This window comes from Physeter macrocephalus, chromosome 5, assembly GCF_002837175.3.
Source record: "Physeter macrocephalus isolate SW-GA chromosome 5, ASM283717v5, whole genome shotgun sequence".
In the NCBI taxonomy this organism is placed as follows: domain Eukaryota; kingdom Metazoa; phylum Chordata; class Mammalia; order Artiodactyla; family Physeteridae; genus Physeter; species Physeter macrocephalus.
The window spans coordinates 11,393,139-11,403,697 of record NC_041218.1 but is presented as its reverse complement, the minus strand read 5'-3'; the positions used below and the strand labels follow the sequence as shown (position 1 = coordinate 11,403,697).

General features: G+C 36.4%; 1 pseudogene; it reads left to right on the top strand.

The window, feature by feature from the left end:
- The first annotated feature begins 4,071 nt into the window (after positions 1-4,071).
- Positions 4,072-6,271, top strand: LOC102996129 (olfactory receptor 2A2-like; annotated as a pseudogene).
- The last annotated feature ends 4,288 nt before the right edge of the window (positions 6,272-10,559 follow it).

The window sequence follows — 10,559 nt, the reverse complement described above, 5'->3', positions numbered from 1 at the left end:
CCCTCTTTAGATTTCTCCAAATTGTAAATACAAAGCAGTTATTACCTATAAGATGCATTTAAGTGTTATATAATTTTTCTGTAGGTTTCCAGTACTCCAATATTACAGTCTGATTCCAATTTACCCTTAGAAAACAATATATTCTAAACTGATTAGTTGAATTAGTATAGTTTTTCAAATAAAATTATTGTCAAATTATTAACACGTAATGGTAAAAACTTTCTTTAAAGCAAAAATCACAACTTTGCAAAACAGGATTTACATATCAGCCTTCAGTGTATGTGTTCTTCACTGAATCGACCCTCATTCATTTAACAAAAACTGAGTGTCTTTTACATCATAGTGAACTATGGTGACCACTCAAAAAGACAAAATGATGTATATGATAATACATATTCCCAGGATACATTTTATATGGTAAATACAACATTTGAATTCAACTGAGTGGCTTTTTTTTTTTAATCACACTTCTCACTATTTCATCTTTGACTATGTCCTAAAAAATAAGCGGACATTTATAGTGATAATATAATTATTTTTACAGATATCTTTGACCAATATTGTACATTTAATAGCAGTTCATAGCAACTCCTCATTCATAAAGAGTTAGTGCACAGAACAGCCTTGAATCCACCAATGCAGAAAGGACCATGTCATCTTTACCCAGACTTTTACCTGAGCCTACTCAGGAAGGAAGAGCTGGCTGCCCGCCTTGTTCCTTATGGTAATTCTTTTTGTGTAAGCAAAGAGAGCTGTTTAACCAAGTAAGAAGTCAAGGCTCAGAACATCACAGGACTATCCTGCACTTCAAGGCATCCCTTTGATCTTCTGTAAATAAGACAGTTGTCATTCGTTGGATAGTGAGTACCTACGCATGTGTCCAAGATGGATCTCACCATATTCTCCAATCGACATATGCCTTTATTACATCCAGAAAAAAATATACAATCATTGCCAATACAGTTTCATTACTCAGATCATACTACTTGCATGGGTCTTAAAAAACAAAGGCAATCGTATATCTGAAGAAGAATAATTTTAGTGCAAGTGAATTTAACTCACAATGTACTATTTACAGGTATACTTCATTTTATCATGATTTGCTTCATTATACTTCACACATACTGTGTTTTTACAAATTGAAAGTTTGTGGCAACCCTCTGTTGTCAGATAATGGTTAGAATTTTTTAGCAATAAAGTATTTTTAAATTAAGGTATATACATTTTTTAGACATACTGTTATTTTGCACTTCATAGACTATAGTATAGTGTAAACATAACTTTCATATGCACTGAGAAACCAAAAAAAGAATGTCTGACTCACTTTATTGTGATATTTGCTTTATTGCATTGGTCTGGAACTGAACCCACAATATATCTGAGGTATGAAGTGAACCCATAGTATACCCAAGGTATGCCTGTATTATCTGTGTGGAAAATTTGCTGTGACTATGCAAAGTAAAATGACATCTACCATGTGTGTTTAAATGCTATGTTGCTATGCTAAATAACAGAACATGATAAATTTATTCTCTTCTGTGTAGTTGATAAGGTCCAGCTGAAAAGTCTTTTTTTTAATAGATCTTTATTGGAGTATAACTGCCTCACAGTACTCTGTTAGTCTCTGCCGTACACCAAAGTGAATCAGCCACATGCACACACATGTCCCCATATCCCCTCCCTCTTGAACCTCCCTCCCATCCTCCCTCTCCCACCCCTCTAGGTCGTGCAAAGCACCAAGCCAATCTCCCTGTGCTATGCTGCCGCTTCCCACTGGCTAAGAATAGTCTTACTTTTGATGTCGGTTACATAAGGAAAAATTCTTAGATTAGACCCTAAAATTGAAAGGAAAATCACTACATTGGATAGAGTTTTAAAATAGTTTTATGTATGAGCAATGGTAAATGTTTCATAACAAACTTTCTAAAGGGGGAGGAGGGAGCCTTACTTACAATTTCAAGCAATCAGTGTGTCATCACTATGCACAGAGTGGGAAAGGCAAGAGAACAATCAGTGCTAGTCAGCCAGAAAAAAACAGTTCCATCAAATGTTTGAGCTACAGAGGTCATCAAATATCCAAGTAATTCCCCATATTTACTAGCTCTCTTTAAAATTAGAATGACTGGGCTTCCCTGGTGGCGCAGTGGTTAAGAATCCGCCTGCCAATGCAGGGGACACGGGTTCGAGCCCTGGTCCAGGAAGATCGCACATGCCGCGGAGCAACTAAGCCCGTGCGCCACAACTACTGATCCTGTGTTCTAGAGCCCGTGAGCCACAACTACTGAGCCCACGTGCCACAACTACTGAAGCCCGCGTGCCTAGGGCCTGTGCTCTGCAACAAGAGAAGCCACCGCTATGAGAAGCCCGTGCACCGCAATGAAGAGTAGCCCCCGCTCGCCGCAACTAGAGAAAAGCCCTCGCGCAGCAATGAAGACCCAATGCAGCCAAAAATAAATAATAAATAAAAATTAAAAAAAAAAATCAGAATGACTACATATGACTGTTTCTGGCCTAAAAGGTGAGCAAAAGTAACAAGTCATTTCCAAGCTAAAGGAGTTAGGAGCTGAAATGCACCTTCATCTGTTTCCCTACTGTGGTCTATTATGTTCCACAGGCACAGCTACAAGATCATAGTGGGCTGCCTTGCCCTCATCTGAAGTTGTTTGAGTGTAAAATCCATATTGCTATACAAGACACTGAAGGCTCAAGGAGTAGCTGTTGTGTTGTGTTGTGTTGTGGCAGCTGAGTGTCATGTAGGAGGATTAAAATGCAGTGTGTATGAAGGAGTTGCCGTTTGGAAAACTTCAAAAACCTAGAAAGTAAGATATGAAAACAGGATGTGTCTGATGTATGTCAACCCTTTGGGATTTGAGGGCAGTTAAATCAAGGCTCAAGGCAGAGGGTAGAATGAGACGAGGTCTCAAGGTTGGTGATATGGGAGGATCAAGGTCTGCGTATTGTTAGTCAGATTGTCCCCTGGGATCCTGCAGAAGCAGACACCACGATGGAGTTTGGCATGCAGGATATTTATTAGGGAGTAACACTGGAGAATGAAGGGGAGGCAGGAAACCTGCAGTGTCAGTGCAACAAAGGCTCATTCAACCCCACAGTCAACTGTGAAACACATTTTTCCCACCTTGGCCCAGATGGTGGGGCCATTAAATACCCCCCCACACCAGCCATGGGTTGTAGGCAGCACCAGAAGCACACGCGCAGTCTGTGATGGGATGAGGCATCTCTGCAGTCTAGGTAGCCCTGAGGGAGCTGATTGCTGGAGGCTACCTACTGGCACCCGGGGCAAAACAGTCCTCTCTTGAAGTCACAGCTCTCCTTCTCCACCACACAGGTTGAATTCAAGTTGAAGGAGTCTCTATTTTTCTTTTTTCTTTTTTCTTTCTTTTTTTTTTTTTTGTGGTACGCGGGCCTCTCACTGTTGTGGCCTCTCCCGCTGCGGAGCACAGGCTCCGGACGCGCAGGCCCAGCGGCCACGGCTCACGGGCCCAGCCGCTCCGCGGCATGTGGGATCCTCCCAGACCGGGGCACGAACCCGCGTCCCCTGCATCGGCAGGCGGACTCTCAACCACTGCACCACCAGGAAAGCCCTCTATTTTTCTTTTGTTGTTGTTTTCTTATTTACCACTTATCAAGTAATTGTAAGAAAACCCCCAAAGTAGCAGATTATTCCCCGTTTGAGCCAGAGCTTTAAAGAGAATGCCTCTTAGGAGTCAGCATGATAGAAATGCCCTTCAGGTAGGGCAACTACCAGGGAAGGATGAATTAAGCTTTACAAACTGCTGTCAGTCACATTTCTCACTGAGGCTTTCTTGCCCAGGTGAAGCTTTAGATTATCTAACTGCTTGGCTTGCTTTTACTTCTTTCTTAACAAGCAAATAAAGCATCCTTTGCCTCACCAGTTCCATTCCTAGGAATATATCCTAAGCTTTTAATTTAAAGGATAGATAGATAGATAGTTAGACAGACAGACACACATACATACACATTTTGTATATATACACACATATATCGCACACATACACACATGCATGTACATTTTTTTCCCCATAACGCATCATGGCGAGTAAAATGGACATAGTCCATAACTTAATTGTAAAAAAATGGGATTCACTAAGTTACATTGTATGTATGAATGAAAAAGAAAAACGCTCCACTGTTAAATAAATGTCATAGAAGATTTTTCACATGAGAAAGTGTTCATAAATGTTATTGCCAAAGAAAAAACAAAGGATAGGTATAATATTTGTTTCTTATCACTTTTTAAAATTTCTAATATATAGCTGGTAGATATATATGTATTACAGAGACTAGATATTCACATATCAAAATAATTAAAATGCTTACCTTTACATCATAGATTTCTTAGTCATTTATATGACATTTTATTTTTCTATTTCTAGAAAGAAGTAGAAAATTGAATATCATATCATCAGATATGCCATGGATCTTCTTATTTTCACTATGACTCAGTCTTTTGAAACTGTAACCTGTGACCTAAAATCATGAGGTGAAAGCAAATTTTTCATACAGAAAGAAAAATAAGTAAAGGTACTAAGCGAATAACTAAAATATAATTCTAGAATTGTAAGATTTTTTAAGCTAAAAATAAATCACCAGTTCATGTAAATATTGTTAAAGTACTGAAATAATTAGTTTCTCTATAAGGAAACAGAAAAGCGAAGTAGAGGATCAAGAATAAAATGACTGACTCTATTACCCCACAATATTATTTTTACACTATGGTAAATACTTTGCTCTTCCTTTATAAATGTGGTTCTGAAATATTTGCTACATTAAGACTGAAAATAATTGAAACAGAACAGAAATTAGTATGTGTTTCCTCTGAATTCTTTTGAATTAAATAACTTCAATTTTTATTAATTCTTTAGACTAATCTTTCTGTCATCCTTCTGTCCTTGGCAGACTATCTTTAGATATGACATGGGTCAAATCTTGATAGGATTTCCACTCAGTGCAGAGATGGAAGTGTTCCTCTTCTGGATGTTCTCTCTATTTTCTGCCTTCAGCCTGCTGGGGAATGGCATGACCTCTGGACTCATCTGCATCCCAGACTGCACACCCTAGTGTAATTCTTCCTCTCTTACCTATGCTTCCAACAGCGTCCCTGGGATGTTGGTAAACTTAGCAGACCTGAATAGAACCCTCTCTTTTGTTCCATGCATAATGCAGACATTTTTGTATTTGACTTTTGCTCACATGGAGTGCCTGACGTTCATGGTGATGTTCTACGATAGGTTTGCGGCAATTTGTCGTCCCCTCCGGTACACTGTCATCATGAACTGGAGAGCATGCACGGTCCTGGCCATCCCTTCCTGGACATGTGGATTGATTCTGACTCTGGTACATGCAATTCTCCTTCTAAGGTTGTCCTTCTGTGAGTCCTAGGAAGTGGACCATGTCTTCTAGGAAATCCTACCTGTCCTCAAACTGGCCTGTGCTGACCCATGGATCAGTGAAGCTGTCATCTTTGCTGCCTGTGTATTTGTCTTAGGTCCCTTTGCTTGGTGCTGATCTCCTATTCTAGCAGCCTCTGGACCATCTTGAGGATCCAGTCAGGAGAGGGCTGAAGAAAAGCCTTCTTTCTTCACCTGCTCCTCCCACCATGGTGTGGTTGGGCTTTTCTTTGGCACTGACATGGCACTGATATGGTCCCCATACTCTAGTCAAAGAGGAAATAAGAGAAAAAGCTGTTATTTTTCACAGTCTCTTCAGTCCAATGCTGAACCCCCTCATCTACAGCCTCAGGAATGCTAAGGTGAAGGGTGCTTCATGGAGGGAAGGGCAGAAGAGGTCCATGTGAGGGGTGGATAGAACTTTTGGCTAAGTAGAGCCTTCTTCCTTTGGGATGTGATTGGAGGATGACTTCAAGATCAGAAAAATTACCTAACAGCAAAATTTGATAAGAGAATCTGAATTGTCCAAGACACTACTTGAAAATAGGAAAAATTTTGATGTGCAAGTTTCATCTCTGGTGTTCAGCGTTTTTATTCAGAGATGAGACATCTGGATTATCAATATGCTTAAAGCCATAAAAATCTAAAGAGCACAATTTTTCAAGAAATGGATTAATAGCTTATTTTTTAAATTCTTGTTGTTTAATTATTGAAACAATGTCATTACACTAAGTAACCAATTCAATCATAAGCATTCACATCGCCTGGTAACAAGGGTTATTTTTCAGGGAAATGAACACCCAGAAGGAAAATTCCTGGCTGCAGAATGTTGCTCAATACATACAATCATTGAAGAACTAAATGTCTCTACAATACCAGTTACGAGTCAAGTGAAGACAGGACTGGGATTCACTGTTGGATAGCGAATAATTTCCAAGTTCTCTGACAAGAGTTGAAAAATACTTAGTATTGACCAAAAACAGATAATACTGTCTCATAACCCATTATAGAAATGTTTCCATCCCTCCTTTACTTCTGCTTTCATTTTTACCTCTCACCTACATTCTCTTTTATTCTCCCATTTATGTTTTACAACATGCATAATTAAAGGCAGATTTATTCTTGAATTACCTCACTTTTCTACTATTTTTATATCTCTTAACAAGGTTTTCCCTGAAGCTTCTGCCTTTTTATTTTCCAGAGTAGCAGAGTATTTTCAGGCAATAATATTTCACCTTATTATGTCTCTCAACCATTAAAAAAATAAAAAGTTAAATAGTAAACAAATATATAGTGGAATATAGTAACATATTAGAGACTTGACTTCTTAATGGGCAAAGATAAACCACACAAATGATTATGCATGGAGTGGGACTTCCAGAAAATGTCATGCAAAATGACCGTTACTTCTAAAACAAACTTTCCACTCCTGGATGAGTTTTTTCCCTCATGAAACCAAATTATTAAAACCGCTTTTTTTCAGTAATCTTGTAACTACTATATTTTAATTAAAATTTTAAGTGCAGGGAAAAGACTTTCTAGATTCACATTAAAAATAAATTAGTATGTGTCTTGACTATACCAAAATAGCTGGTATTAGATTTACCCTCCCACCATATATAGCTATAAAATCTCAACAACATATAGAAAACAATTTTTGTCAATTGTTGAAGAAATGGAGGGGATGCATATGAGGTGAATACATTGGTCCAAACTCTCCCAGGAAGGCATTTTCCTGGACTTTGTACAGGAATATGGAACCCAAGGAGGGATCAGTGGTCTTGGTGACCAGAGGAAGCAGTGATTAGAGTTCAAGGCTGCTAAATCAGTTAGGAATTGGGGGTCAACATCCCATATGAGGAGAGCAATAGAGAGAGAATCCTAGACATAGTCATGTTAAAATGACATTTGTTTCCTGAGTTAACTCCCTAGCTATGTGAAAATGGACTAAGGAGAGACCTAGCAGAAAGCAGCAGCTGGAAGACTGAAAGAAGAAAAAAAACTCACAAATTCCTGGGAAGATGTTAGAGTTCAGATCCAGCCAGAATGGGAAGAGATTGGTCAAAAGCAAACAGAAAAAAACAAAACTTAGAAACTCAGATGGGGCTCTAGAAATTCCATGTCTTGGGAGAATTCCCATGTCCTGGGATTAGGGGCTATGTTACTTACCATAACATAGCTTAAAACTAAGCCTTAAGAGGAGCAAGGTGATCTTCAAGTAGTCTAACTGCTCTCCAGAAAAAAAAAAATCTCAAAACTCTTGAGAGTTTCTATAGCATATTATCCATAACTTCATTTAAGAAAATCCCTAAACATGCAAAAAATGATTGATAAGAGATAATAAGTTACTAGGAAAAAACTCACAGATCATTCAGATATTGGAGTTAATAGAAAAGGATATTAAAATATCTATAATTGATATAAAGGAAATAAAGGGGAGAATAGATGACAACATGTAGTATTTCGATTGAAAATAAGAATCTGATTTTAAAAGTCTAGTTACCATTCTAAATCTTTCCACGAAAGAAATCTGACAAATAACTCATTAGATGTATTTTACAGAAGACAGGCTACAACTGATGTCAAGATTAGTGAAGTTAAAAACAGTTCAATATATATTGCCAAAACTAAAGAGAGAACAAAATAAAGAACTCAAGAGGGCAAAATGGAGTTGTAAGAAAGAGTCAAAAGGTCTAACATACATGTAATTGGAGTCCCATAAGGAAAAAAGAGGAAAAAATGGGACAGGTGAATTACTTGAAAAAAAATAATGACAAGAAGTTCTAAAATCTGATAGGCAATATCAACACACTGATTTAAGAAGCTTGGGAGAACTCAAACAGGATAAATATAAGTAAAACCTCACTGAGAAATATATTAGTCAAACTGCTGAAAATGAAAGGTAAAGAAAAAATATTACAACTGGCCAGGAAAAAAAAAAAGTCCATTACTTTCAAGGGAACAGCAATAAGATTATAGATGACTTCTTAACAAACATGGAAGACAAAATAAAATGGAATACCATCTTAAATTACTGAAATTGAAAACTGTCAACATAGGATTCTATACACAACAAAGCTGATCTTTAAAAATGAATTCTCTAAACAGAAAAAAAGGAAACTTGGAATATTAGGAAGAAAGAACATGGTAAGAAAAATTATGAGTAAATTCCATAGGTTTTCCTTATCCTCTTGAGTTTCTCAATTATGTTTGATAGTTCAAGCCAAAATTATAGCTTTTTTTGGTACTTTTCTAAATTTATGTAGAGGAAATATTGAAGAAAATTATAAATTGGAGAAAGATGCAAAAGGAGATAATATTTCTATACTTCAAACTGGTAAAAAAATTGACATCAATTGACTTATTATATATACATATATACACATACACATATATATAATATAATATCTAGACCAAGCACTAAACTATAAAAAGCAACCAAAAAGCTATACAAAGAAATACACTAAAAACACTATAGATAAATCAAAATGGAATTCTAAAACAATATTTAAGTAACCCACAGGAAAAATAAAAAATAGAGAGTTGAGACTGAAAACAAAACAAAAAAAGTAAGACTTAAGCCCTAAAGTATCAATAATTAGATTTAATATAAATGGTCTAGATGCATTAATTGAAAGACAGAGAATGACAGTGTATTAAAAAGCATGACCCTTACTTCTATCTGTTTCTTGAATGCTGTCTATGAGAAACTCACTTCAAGTTTAACAACATAGGTGGGTGGACTTAAAGAATGGAAAAAGATATATCATGTAAACATTAATGGAAGGAAAGCAGGAGTAGCTATATTAATATGAGATAAAGCAAAGAAAATTTTCAGAAACAAAGAGGAACTTTACGTAATAAAAAGTTTAATCCACCAAGTAGACATAGCAATCCTAAATGTGTATCACCAAACAAAAGAGCTTCAAAATATATGATGCAAAAATGTAGACAAATCCACACATGGTTAGAGACATCAGCACTGCCATTTCAAAAACTGATAGAACAACTAGAGAGAAAATCAGCAAGAATATGGAAGAACTCAACAGATCCATCAACAAAAAGAATCTAATAGTCATTTATAGAACATTCCATAAAATTTATAGAACAACAGCAGAATGCACATTCTTTTCAATTGCTGACAGAACAGATAGATCTATTCTAGCCTGTAAAAACACCTCACCAAATTTATTTTTTATTTTTTTTATTTTTTTTTGGTGGTATGCGGGCCTCCTTCTGCTGTGGCCTCTCCCGTTGCGGAGGACAGCCACAATGGAATCAAACTAGAAATCAATTTAAGAAAGAAAAATCTCCAACACTTGGAAATTTTAAAATACACTTAAAAAAATTTATAAGTCAAAGAAGAAGTCTCAAGAGAAATAAAGAAAATATATTGAACTGAATGAAAATAAAAACAACATTTCAAAGTTTAGAGAGGGAAACATACCAATAAATGTGTACATTAGGAAAGAGGAAAAGTTTCAGATGAGTAATAGATGTCCTTACCTCAAGAACCTAGAAAAAGAAGAGCAAAATAAATTCAAAGCAAGCAGAGGGTGGGAATTAATGAAGATTAGAACAGAAGACACTGAAATTTAAAGCAAAAAAAAAAAAATAGGTAAATCAGTGAAGCAAAGAGCTGTTTTTTTTAACGAATCAATAAAATTTAGGAACCTCTAGCAGGATTTATAAGGAAAAGACACAACCTAAAAATATCAGAATGAAACAGGGCATCACTGCAGACATCAAAGGATAATAAAGGAAATGATAAACAACTCAACACATATAAATTTGAACACTTAGACAAAATGGAACACTTCCTCAAAAACAACAATCACAACTCACCCAATATGAATAGACAATTTTCATAGCACTATAACCATATAATATGAATTAAGAAAATTTAATTCATAATTTTAAAATTACCAAAAATCAAATTTAGGAAAGCGAAGACTTATGTTTACACAAACACACCCCGCCCCCCAAAAAAGACCCTGTACGTGTATGTTTATAGCAGGTTTTTTTGTAATAGCTCAAAACTGAAACAATCCAGATGTCCATCAACAGGTGAATAGTTAAACTGGGATACATAGAATACTGCTCAGTAATACAAAGGAGCAGACCACTGAT